Here is a 12,720-nt window from a genome sequence, read left to right as displayed (position 1 = left end):
TATCGTTGAAAGGTGCGTCGAACTCTACGAATACAGCAAAACGGGAAGATCTGACAGTCATACTTGTTTATAGAGGAAGCAAATTATGAATCATTTTCAGCTGCTGCATAGATTTATTTATCATGTTTGCGTTTCAGATTAGCTAGGTATAGGTAGGTACTAGGTAGCCAGGATATTTGCAATAAAATAAGATGGTTCAACGTAACTAGATTAAGCAGATGGAAAGCACATTTATTGTGCTAAATACAATGATAACGTTTGAATAGAGTCAGATTTGATCCAGTCCAAGATACCCATCTGCTGCCGTCGGTGCCGGAATATGTCGTCAGATGACAGGGCCGACATCAGAATAGGAACCGACTGAAATGTCGACATCAGTCTCAGAAACACCATGGAGTCGAGCTGCGAACAGAAACAACAAAAACATGTCAGAGTGACCGAAACGTGCAGCTGAGTGAGCACTTGCCATTTCTGGGATGGACAAATAGGCACACACAACAAGAAACGAACAAAACAACAAACGTGCATCGTTAGCTCATGTTGAGGTCATCGTTACTCGAGGGCAGCGCTTTTCGAGGAGCGCTGTGGCCCGAAGGTTTGGACTTTGAATTGTGAAAAACGCCCGCCCGTCGTTAGCTCATGTTGAGGTCATCGTTATGGACAACTCAGAGTCTTGCATATCTCAAAGTGGTTTGACAAAAATTGACTATGGGACAACTTTGCACAGAAGGGCGATAGAGCCCCCCCCCTCTCCCTAGGATCTCCCTAGGATCTCTCCCTAGGTCATTAGGTCATAATGTTAAGCCTATGGGAAAATACTAAATTCGGAAAATACTGGAGATATCCGCTTCGTTCTATCACTTTTGTGCTTTCAAACCACAGTAATTAACAGCAGGTCACTTGGTGCTTCTTTGTTTGGTGTACTTATCCATGGGTCAGGTCAAATGAGGTCAACTGAGGTCAAATGACGTTTTTGCCAATAACTTGGCACATAATGACGCTAGAGCTTAAAAAATGGTATCTTTGTGTTCCTGGTGATCAGCCAAATCGAATGATATGCGATATGATGCAATTTGGTTAACACGCGCAGTGGAAGGGTTGCGAGTACTACGCCCAGTGGAAGGGGGGGGCGGATGTCGCCCCCCCCTAAGATCTCAGCTCCCACTGGAGCTAGAAAGACGAAATTTGGAGGGTAGGTGGAGGCCATGGGGAACTCTGTTATGTGTGAATTTCATGACCCTAGGTCAATATCTTCAAGGTCAAATGAGGTCAAATGTGGTCAAATCTGCCATATTAGCGACTTTTTTTCGTTTACACGCCGATAACTCAAAAAGTTACCGGCCGATTTTGTTAAATCTTTCTTTATACGAAAGAGCAAACATTTGTGAGTATGTATGGTGAATTTCTAGATAATCCAACAATAAATATGGCAGTTAGAAGCCTGCTAAGGGTAAGATGTCGCCGGCTGAAGCGGCATCGGCCGACGCGGGAAACGCGGCAATCACAATTTTGTGTTTACACACTCATAACTCAAGTTGCTACCGGCCGATTTTCAAAATTCTTTGACCATATGATTGCCTGTACATTTGTCAGTCTTCTCACCGAATTTGACGCGAATCTAATATAATCAGCGGTAAGGAGCGCGATGTAAAGACGGAACCGTCCCGCCCCGGCACAGCCTACAATTCAGGCGGCGCGTAACGGCTAGCGCCGGCCGCCGCGCCGCCGCGCCGCCGCGGCGGCAGGATGTTTGACTTTACACCGCTATTACTAGAAAAGTTGTGAACCGATTTTCTTACTGTTTGCACGAGAAGATCCGCAATTCAATTCTGGACAGGTAGCCGAAATTTCACATTGATATTATGCTTGCGGCGCGAGTTATTGGCGAAAAACAGGAGGGGTGGGCGAAATCCGCCCCCCCCTTCCACTGCGCGTGTTAACTTGAACTTAATTTATTAATTTAAGTTTACTTAACCCTCGCCCGCACATGCCATTTTCCCATCCTAGAACGCACATGGGGGGGGGGGTGGTTGCCACCCCCCCCCGCGCCATTTCGTTCCTGTTGGAGATAGAGCTTAGCAGTAAAGACCAAAAAGATTCTTTGGGAAGAGACGAATCCAATGATACCCAGTTTTACCTTCTCAGGTCAGTCATTGACCTTCCAGGTCAGGTCAAACTAAAAAATGTTGCTGTTTTGGGTCACCGTTGGATATCAAGTGCGCTGCTTATCAAATACCGATGACGATGCTGTTTTCTGGTGCCAAGCCAGCTAGAACCTCTTTGTCACACTATCCGACCAGAATTTTGCTGCTGAGGTCATTTCAGGTCAAGTTAGGTCAAGGTCAATTATATGTGTTTGTATGTCTGTGTGTGTCTGTGTGTATACTGATGTGTGCACCGATTGTTTTTGGGTCCATATCACATAAAATCATGATCTGAGAGGCTTTTACCAAAAATGCAGTAAAAAAAACTTCACAAAAAGTAAATTCAGCTTGCCTAAAACGCAATTATCTTAGATGACCTAGGTTGACCTTGACCCTGACCTTGACCCCTGTACATCGTCGAACAACATGTTCCATGATAGGTGGGAGGTAAGACTGGCAAAAAAGGCCGAAATCAGGGTGTCAAAAGCTCACAAGGCCCATGGCAAACGCAAGATGTTGAGAATTGGCCATTTGGGTCATGACATGACCTGAAAAACAAGGTCATATCTCCGAAACCAAAAATCACAGAAACTTGAAATTTTCAGTGGACATCAAGAAAGGATAGACGAGCAGCTATACGAAAAATCAGCCTTCTAGCTCTAAAAATGTTGAGTGCAGAGCAGAAAGACTGCCTGGGGGGGGGGGGGTGGCAACCACCCCCCCATGTGCGGGCGAGGGTTAAAATTTAAGAAAAACTTTAAGTACACTTGAGCAAGCTAAAAAGTATATCATTCGACGCGCCTTGACGTGCTGAGTTCACTAGTGCTTTTCTTTTTGCTCTATCTTAATTAGATCAAAAGTTATAAGCGAAAAACTTTTGACCTGTTTTTAGCGAAATTTTTACATTTATACCCCCCAAAACCCCCCTAAATATTGACATAGAGCAACCAAATTTGCACAGGGACGAGAACTCCAGGGGGTTCACCTACCTACCAAATTTGGTGTTTCTAGGTGCCATAGGAGCCAATCGCGAGGGGGGGTCGCATCGACCCCCCCCCCTGCCAGGCCGTGTTATGAAAAATGCCCTGCCAGGGCGAGGGTTAAAACCAGCCCCCACCGGACACGATTTGGTAGCCGAGGTCTGTGACGTCAGCCGGGCGTGAAGTTTTCCCTTCACCATAGGCTTTACACACAAACTTGCCGAAGTTCATGCCAGAATAGCCCGGCCTGAAAGTGCAAAAATAAATAAATTTTGCCCTCATTAGATTCAGTGCTTCATTTTATAACTATAAACGTCCGTTATTAGGCCTCAATGAAGGTACAAAGTACTCAAAATCGAAATTCAAGAAGATGCTGTCCGAGCACAATCTGGTAACATCACGTGACTTCTTTTCAGCAGATTATTGATCATTTCAGGATATATTCACACGATTGCTGCCTAAAACATCATAAATAATACATTTGCAGCATTTATTACTTCCGTTTAACACGCGCCCTGGTGGGGTCTGTTTATAACGCGACCTGGTGGGGGGGGGGGGGTATTTTTTGCCCCCCCCCCTCGTATCTCCGAAACTACTGGACGGATCCGCAAAATTCAAACGGCGTTCGATAGCCCTGTCAAATTTGTCTAGAGAAACCAAATTTTATTGACCTCGGGGTCACCGATGACGTCACAGGTCAGGTCAAAGATAAAATGTTTCACCGTTCACGGGGCTTCTAGGGAAAGCGCTATAGCACCGAGTAAAACGCATTTTGTCGAAAATCAGCGATAAGACGTCAGTTGTCTAGTACATATGTTGCTATTAGAGGTCACTGGTCATACCAGGTCAGGTCACAGGTCAGGTCACCAAAGGTCACCAAGGGTCACCACATGAACCCAACTTCACTAAGGTTGTGCGATGCATGTTTTATGGCCAGTTTTTCATTTCCAACCCAAAGGTGTTGGTTATAAGACCATCAGGTACGGTTTAGGTCACTTTCTGGTGGAGGTCAGGTCAAGGTCAGGTCAAAAAAGGTCAAATTTCAAAGTTGATATTTTTGCATAAAATGGGTATCGATTCGATGCAGCTCGTCACGGGGAGTCTAATGGTGGTCTTTGTTTTGCACTACGAGGTCTAGAATTGCTAAAAATTGAGTTTGAAAATTTGACGTCATCAATTTTGAACAGTTTTTTCGCTATAACTTCGCCAAAAAAAAGAGGTATCAATCTAAAATTTGGTATGAGGATGGAAGGCGGTAAGGACTATCAGATATATTCCGGTTTTTGCGAAATTCAAAAAACTTTTTGGATTTTTTGACTATTATATCCCAAAAATCTATTTTTTGATTTTTGGGGGTCAAAATCAAAAAAATAAAAAATCCGAGATAGCAGTTTTGTAGCCCTGTCAATTCTACAGCTTTTATGTCCTAAACATTTTTCTGTATTTGCAAAGCTATAGGCCTGACAGCTCTTCCCGCAAAACCTTTTTTTGGGTCGAAAACGGCAGAGCATGACGTCACTCTGACGTCATTTCCGGCCAACCTATCATAGCTTTTGGAAAAATTTTTGGTCACAATGTGTAAAATTGATGTCCGGGAGGGTACTGAAAGTTTGGTGACGATCGGCGCAGCGGTTCTGGAGATATATCGAAAAGTCTGGAGGGGGGGCAAAAAATAGCCCCCCACCAGGTCGCGGGTTAAGTCATAACCTTGTAAAATGCAAAGTGTATCATGGTAGTCACGTGACCAAAGGTATAACAGGGGGTTGGGACAAACACTCAAAGGATTTCGAGTTTATTAATTAAATTATTTAATTTTCATGGTGGAATTGAAAGATTGTATTTTTTCCTAATAGCATACACATTTTTGTATGTAAAATATTTTCCTTACGGGTGAAAGTCTCCATATAAGAAATATCAGTGACGTCACCAGGGCTTTACTCAAAACATCGGATCTACCTGTTTATTATAGGTATCTTGGTTAAAACTTCACCCTCGCCCTGGCGGGGGGGGGGGGTCGATGCGACCCCCCCCCCTTAGGTTTTTCGAAGATAGCGTAAAAACGGCAGCGCGCAGCGCCGCCAAATTTGGCACAGCCTATGGGACATTTTTTTTACATACGACCTGAAAATTTCAGGTCCAGGTGACCTTGGGTCAGGTCACCAGGTCAGAAAAACCGGTAGGTACAGGGTCATGGTCAAATTTCAATTTTCTTTTTGCACCTGTTGTTCTCACAGTTTTGGACTGATTTCCTTCAAACTTTCAGGATGTGCTAAGTTCACCGAGTTGTATAACATATAGTTCGGGTTTTTTGAGGTTACTGACCTGAGGTCAGTTAGATTAGAGGTCATTACGTCGTAATGTTAAGCCTATGGGAAAATACTAAATTCCGAAAATACTGGAGATGTCTACTTCTTTCTATCACTTTTGTGCTTTGAATCCATAGTAATTAACAGCAGGTCACTTGGTGCTTCGTTGTTTGGTGTACTTATCCATGGGTAAGGTCAAATGAAGTCAACTGAGGTCAAATGACGTTTTTGCCAATAACTTGGCACATAATGACGCTAGAACTTAAAAAATGGTATCATTGTGTTCCTGGTGATCAGCCGAATCGAATGATATGCGATATGATGCAATTTGGTTAACTTGAACTTATTTTATAATTTTAAGTTTACAAGAAAAACTTTAAGCACACTTAAGCAAGCTAAAAATATATCATTCGACGCGCCTTGACGTGCTGAGTTCACTGGTGCTTTTCTTTTTGCTCTATCTTAATTAGATCAAAAGTTATAAGCGAAAACTTTTGACTTGTTTCTAGCGAAATTTTTACATTTATACCCCCCAAAACCCCCCTAAATGTTGACCTGGAGCAACCAACTTTGCACAGAGGCGAGAACTCCAGGAGGCTCACCTACCTACCAAATTTGGTGTTTCTAGGTGCCATAGGAGCCAATCGCGAGGGAGGGTGGCATCGACCCTCCCTTCCCCTGCCAGGCCGTGTTATGAAAAATGCCGTGCCAGGGCGAGGGTTAACCCGCGACCGCCTGGGGGGTCGGATCCGACCCCCCCCCCCTCCGTTTTTCTTGAATAACTCATGAACCGCTTGCGCTATCAACTTGAAACTTCGCATACCTTCTCCCCCATCAATTTGACGTCTCCTGTGCAATTTTTAAGAAAAAAAAATCAAAAATTTCTGAGATATATCGATTTTAGTGATGTAACTACATGGCGTTTTCAGTCAAAAAATGGTAAATGTTTAAAAAATCGCCAAAAATCGAGGTTTTAAGCAAATTGCAAATTAAGGACATGAAAAGACGCGGCTCAACGAGTTCTTTAAAATGGCTATCTCGGAATTTCCATAAAATGCGTTTTTCACCCCTAAAAATTCAAAAAACTATATTTTTTAGAAAACAGCTAATAAAATCCAAAATTTTGAGAATTTACAAAAAACCGGAATATATGTTATAGAGCTCTATTAGAACATAAGGTGTCCCAAATTTCAACTTTCTATCTTGCTTTTTGACCCCCAAATTGTAAAAAATAGCTCTAACATGCATAGGGCATGGTGACGTCATAAGCATTTTCGCGAATTAGAGGCACTTCTGAACATCGCATGTAAAAACAAATGGCACCACTAGATTCCTGGGACAAAGCTGGTCTAGAAAAGTGCATTGTTATGTCAAAAATAAAAAGTTGAAAAATTGACTTTTTTTCTTAGCCCTCGTTTAGTTATGTATGGTATAAACGATTTTTTATGCTTTCAATGCACACTCATCACCAGCACAGTGACTTAGGGTCACATATAACCATTACCATCGGATTTGGCGTGAAAAATAAGCCATAAAACATGTGTCGCACGCCCATGTAGCAGAAAGTGAAAACCGTGACCTTTCGTGACCTGACCTGACCTTGACCCGTACTTAGTATGACCCCTATACGCACATGGTACCTTCACTAGGTCTTTGAGGTCATTTGTGGTGAGTTTCGAGCAGCAGGTATCGATTCCGCTGTCCGTAAGCCTAATCATGCAAAACCCCTGAATTTGACCTTTGACCTGACCTTGACCCGAAAGTTGACCTCAATCTTAAAATCTTAAGAGTGCTTTGGGAGGGTCTCGTAGAGACCTTTCGAACGCCGCCTCGCGGGGCTCGATACGACCATTGGTTCTCGAGATAACAGGGGGGGGTCGGATCCGACCCCCCCCCAGGCTGATGTGGGTACGGAAATAGCCCAGGCGGTGCCGGGTTAAATATCTCGAGAAGTAAGAGTCCGAATCACTTCCAATTTTAACACGTGCAAGGTACATCCATAAAATTATTGTCTTGCATGCTTAAACCATTTTTGATCATAACTACAACGCGCAGTAGGCATAAAACTGAGAAGGTCGAAATTCAACTCTTAGAGAGGGTCTGTCATTAACCCGCGCCCCAGTGGCGGTCTCAGCCAACTTCGCCCTAGTGGGGGGGGGGGGGGTAGCATATGTTACCACCCACCTCTAACTCAAAAACTAAGAGGGCTAGAAAGACGCGGGAAAAAGCAGTCAATAGCTCTCAATGCGTACGTTTGAAGGTATTTCAGTCATTTTTCATCTTAGAGCAATATTGGGGTCACCAGAGGTCATCAAAGGTCAAAATTTGCCAATGGTCATAATATTTTTTAGAAAACATGCCGCTATCTCAGGAACTATGGTAGCTAGAAAAACGCAGCATGGAAAAGCAGTCGATAGCTCTTGAACTCTTCTTTTGAAAAGGTCATTATCAAAATTGACTTCAGGTCAACGGTTTAGCCTCCAGAGGGCAAAAACTCCAAAAATAGCTGTTTTTACGAAAAGTGTTTTTCGACAATTACTTTCAACTACAAAAAGCCACGACATTTCTATTGCCAGAATCGTGTTCCACTCGCCGAGACGCGTCGAATGAACTACAATTTGACCTTGAAAGGTCAGCTTGAAAATCTGACCTCAGGTCAAGGTCATGACCTGACAGGAAAAGGTCGTCATGTTGCATATCAGTCGATGCGGCTCGGCAAGACAAACACAATGAGACCATCCCCAGCGTTCTATCTCTTTCCATTCGCGAGTTGTGGGCAAAAATCTGTAGCCTCAAATGACCTCGGATGACCTTTCTAGAGGCTATCAGCAAAAATGACATCTTGGTCATCACGGTTGGTACAAATCATTGTGATTCTGAAATATTTGGACTGTTCCTATGCGTACACACGGATCTAGAGGCATTTTCATTTTTCTCCATCGACTTGTAATGTAAAGGTCACGCCACTGACCTGACCTTAGGTCACAAATATAAAAAAATCCGAAATATACAAATTGTCGGCGCCCATAACATCATGCACTCCACCAAGTTTCAAACCTTTCCGACAAACACTGCAGGCTGGACATGATTGCAAACTTTTTTAGGCTTGGTCAGTTAACTTGACCTGGTGACCTGACCTGAAATGACCTCGGTCAAAAATTTCACACATTGTTCAAAATTGATGTACCAAAAGCTACCCCAAGCGGCGCGGCGCTACGCGCCGCGGTTTTTTATTCACACGCCAAAAACGCAACAGGGTGGTAACATATGCCCCCCCCCCCCAACTGGGGCGATGGTTAATTATAACCAGTCGATGCGTCTCGTAACGGCTCACACGTTCGTTTTTTTTCCGTTGCGCTCTAGCTCCATCGGGGGCGAAACGGCAAAGGGGTCGTACCCTCCCCCAATCGGCCGGCACGTATGTAGAAAACAAATAGGTCCAGCGAGGGTTAACCCTCGCCCTGGCAGGGGGGTAATGCAACCCCCCTAAGGTTTTTCGAAGATAGCGTAAAAACGGCGGCGTTTGGCATAACCTATGGGGCAACCTTTTTACATATGACCTGAAAATTTTGAAGTCCAGTTGACATTGGGTCAGGTCACCAGGTCAGAAAAACCAGTAAAAGGTCATGGTCAAATTTCAATTTTCTTTTTTCACCTGTCCAACTCACAGTTTTGGACAGATTTCCTTCAATCTTTCTGGATGTGCTAAGTTCACCGAGATGTATAGCATATAGTTCGTTTTTTTTTAGGTCATTGACCTGAGGTCAGGTAGAGGTCATTACGTCGTAATGTTAAGCCTATGGGAAAAAACTAAATTCGGAAAATACTGGAGATATCCGCTTTGTTCCATAACATTTGTGCTTTGAAACCATAGTAATTAATAACAGGTCATTTGGCGCTGCTTTGTTTGGTGTACTTATCCATGGGTCAGGTAAAATGAGGTCAACTGAGGTCAAATGACGTCTTTGCCAATAACTTGGCACATATTGACGCTAGAGCTTAAAAGATGGTGTCATTGTGTTCCTTGTGATCAGCCGAATCGAATGATATGCGATATAATGCAATTTGGTTAACTTGAACTTAGTTAATTAACCCTCGCCGGCCGAGGGGGGGGGGTGCCGCCCCCCAGGTTTTTTTCGCGATAGCTCCGAACACGCTGGCGATAGAGAGCTGAAACTTATAAGCGAAAAACTTTTGACCTGTTTTTAGCGAAATTTTTACATTTATACCCCCTAAATATTGACCTAGAGCAACTAAATTTGCACAGGGGCGAGAAATCCAGGGGGCCAGCCTACCTACCAAATTTGTGTTTCTAGGTGCCATAGGAGTCAATCGCGAGGGGGTCGCATCAACCCCCCTGCCAGGCCGTGTTATGAAAAATGTCCTGCCAGGGCGAGGGTTAACCGCGCACTGTTGGGGTCTGTTTATAACGCGACCTGGTGGGGGGGGGGGGCTATTTTTTGCCCCTCGTATCTCCGAAACAACTGGACGGATCCGCAAAATTCAAACGGCGTTCGAAAGGCCTGTCGAATTTGTCGAAGGAAACCAAATTTCATTGACCTTAGGGTCACCGATGACGTCACAGGTCAGGTCAAAGATGAAATGTTTCACCGTTCACGGGTCATCTAGGGAATGCGCAATAACACCGAAGAAAACGCATTTTGTCGAAAATCAGCGATAGGGCGTCAGTTGCCTAGTACATATGTTGCTATAAGAGTTCACTGACATTACCAGGTCAGGTCACAGGTCAGGTCACATGAACCTAACTTTAGGTACTAAGGTTGTGCGATGCATGTTTTATGGCAAATTTTTCATTTGCAACTCAATGGTGTTCGTTATAAGTCTTTTAGGTACGGCTTAGGTCACTTTCTGGTGAAGGTCAGGTCAAGGTCAGGTAAAATAAGGTCAAATTTTAAAGTTGATAGTTTTGCATAAAAGGGGTATTGATTCGATGCAGCTCGTCACGGGGAGTCTAATGGTGGTCTTTGTTTTGCGCTAAGGGATCTAGAATTGCTAAAAATTAAGTTTGGAAATTTGACGTCATCAATTTTGAACCGTTTTTCGCTATAACTTCGCCAAAAAAGAGTATCAATCTCAAATTTGGTATGTGGATAGGAGGTAAGGATATCACATATATTCTGTTTTTTTGCGAAATTCAAAAAACTTTTTGGATTTTTCGGCTATTATATTCAAAAAATCTATTTTTTTTATTTTTGGGGGGTCAAAATCAAAAAAATTCAAAAACCCGAGATAGTAGTTGTGTAGCCCTGTCAATTCTACAGCTTTTATGTCTTTATCGTTTTTCTGTATTTGCAAAGCTATAGGCCTGACAGCTCCTCCCGTGAAACCCTTTTTTGGGTCAAAAACGGCAGAACATGACGTCACTCTGACGTCATTTCCGGCCAACCTATCATAGCCTTTGGATTTTTTTTTGTCACAATGTGTAAAATTGATGTCCGGTAGGGTACTGAAAGTTTGGTGACGATCGGCGCAGCGGTTCTGGAGATATATCGAAAAGTCAGGAGGGGGGGGGAATTGCCCCCCCAGGGCGCAGGTTAAGGGGCGAAATAGCCCCCCCCCCCTACGGGTGGCAGTGTCCTGCGATAGCCCTACGGCTCACGGGGCGTACGGGTTATGCGAATCATTTAGATAGCTTACCTTCTGTCATGACGAAATAGAAGTAGGTATTGGTTTTTTGTAACAAAAAAGTTGGAACTTGGACGAGCGGTCACCATTACAAAAGAATCTAAGGCGGAAAAAATAAAAATAAATAGTACCAAATGCAGTAAAACAAATATTACACCTACAATGTATTAGATATTATTCAGGAGGATGAATGAAGCTATGAAGGTTTTCGAGCATTTACTTTACCGTTTACGTATCGTGACCGAATTGTGACCCAAATTCCTGAAGGCCGTCTTTCTGATCTTCGCTCTCAATCACGTTTACATCTCCTTATACCAATACCTATTTAGAGTTGATGCCACATGAAAACACAAGAATCCGTTTTCGCCGGCATTTCCCTCCGCTCCCTCCCTCCGCTCCCCGATACAATCCGTTGCCAGGCAACCGTTGTCATGACAACCAATCTGGGCATTCCAATTGGCCGAGTTTCCCGCCATACCGGGATCCAAGATTGTGAAGGATGCACAGTTTACAGTTCGCATGACGCATTGGCCCGGGGGGGGAGGGACTTCCCTTTTCGGTGATTCACTATCCACCCACAAAATGCCTGTTTTTTGTTATATGGTGAGCTCAAATGGGGTTAACCCGCCCCCTGTATGGCCGTCAACCGACCCTGCCACCCGTGACTCCCCCTCACCCCCTCCCAAAGATCTCGGAAAGTTACCGACCGATTTTCGAATTTCAAACGACATTCGATAGCCCCAGCGGAGAACTACCTTGTGACCAAATTTCATTGACCTAGTTTAACCCTCGCCGGCACAGGGGGGGGGGGTGATGCAACCCCCCTAAGGTTTTTCGCGAATAACTCGCGTAAAAAGCGGCCGATCGCGACGAAACTTTCAGTGCCCTCGCATTGATCAATTTAACACTATCCCTGAAAATTTCATGACCCTGACCCCAATGACCTTTGACCTGTGACCTCTTTTCCGAGACCATGTTTGGCCGGAATCGCGATTCAGCATATGTCGGCTCACAGCCGCGCGTTTGCAAGCTTTTTGTGGTTTCAAACGTTCAAACATGTAATTTGATGTCGCTCCCATACATTAGGGTGGGTGTCAAGGTCACCTGAAGGTCAGGTCAGGTCATTGACCTTTGGTGACCTCGGGTGACCTCGGTTCACTTTTTCGAGTTTTAGGGGAGAGTGGGGTGGGTTGTATCAGTTTTTACTCCGAGACCCATAACCTCGTGACTATCCGTGATAAACTCATTATTTCCATACTATCTCCTTCCTTGATTCTTCTGCTTTTGTGTGCAAAGTAACTTTTCCGCTACCTCTACCAGTTTTTCTTCTACGGTCTGCCGAACAGAACAATGTTTTTGATACAACTTGCCCCATGGCTTGGGTGAGTTGTATCACATGGTGGGGTAATTTGTATCACTAGGTATTTCACGTTTCAGGGAGTGTGCTTGCTACTGGTTTTGAACATAACAACAACATTAACCCGCGCCCCGTTGGGCTCTGCCGAGCAACGCGCCCGGTTGGGGGGGGGCCATTTTGGCCCCCCCTAAGATCTCGAGAACCACGCAACATAGCGACAAGCGGTAAACGGCGTTGGATAGCCCCAACGGGGAACTACCTTGTGACCCAATTTTATTGACCTAGGT

At 44.3% G+C, this 12,720-nt stretch overlaps 1 long non-coding RNA gene across 1 annotated transcript; it reads right to left on the bottom strand.

The window, feature by feature from the left end:
• Positions 1-259: 259 nt before the first annotated feature.
• Positions 260-11,454, bottom strand: LOC122371374. The gene is made up of 3 exons (XR_006254726.1): positions 11,398-11,454; positions 11,089-11,176; positions 260-402 (listed from the first exon to the last, which is right to left on the bottom strand). It is a non-coding gene; the product is annotated as an uncharacterized LOC122371374 (long non-coding RNA).
• Positions 11,455-12,720: the final 1,266 nt, after the last annotated feature.

The sequence above is a fragment of the Amphibalanus amphitrite genome, unplaced genomic scaffold (assembly GCF_019059575.1).
Source record: "Amphibalanus amphitrite isolate SeventyFive unplaced genomic scaffold, NRLGWU_Aamphi_draft 001237F_arrow, whole genome shotgun sequence".
NCBI classification, from domain to species: domain Eukaryota; kingdom Metazoa; phylum Arthropoda; class Thecostraca; order Balanomorpha; family Balanidae; genus Amphibalanus; species Amphibalanus amphitrite.
Note: the sequence above shows the minus strand (reverse complement) of the source record. Positions and strands in the feature narration are given on the sequence as shown.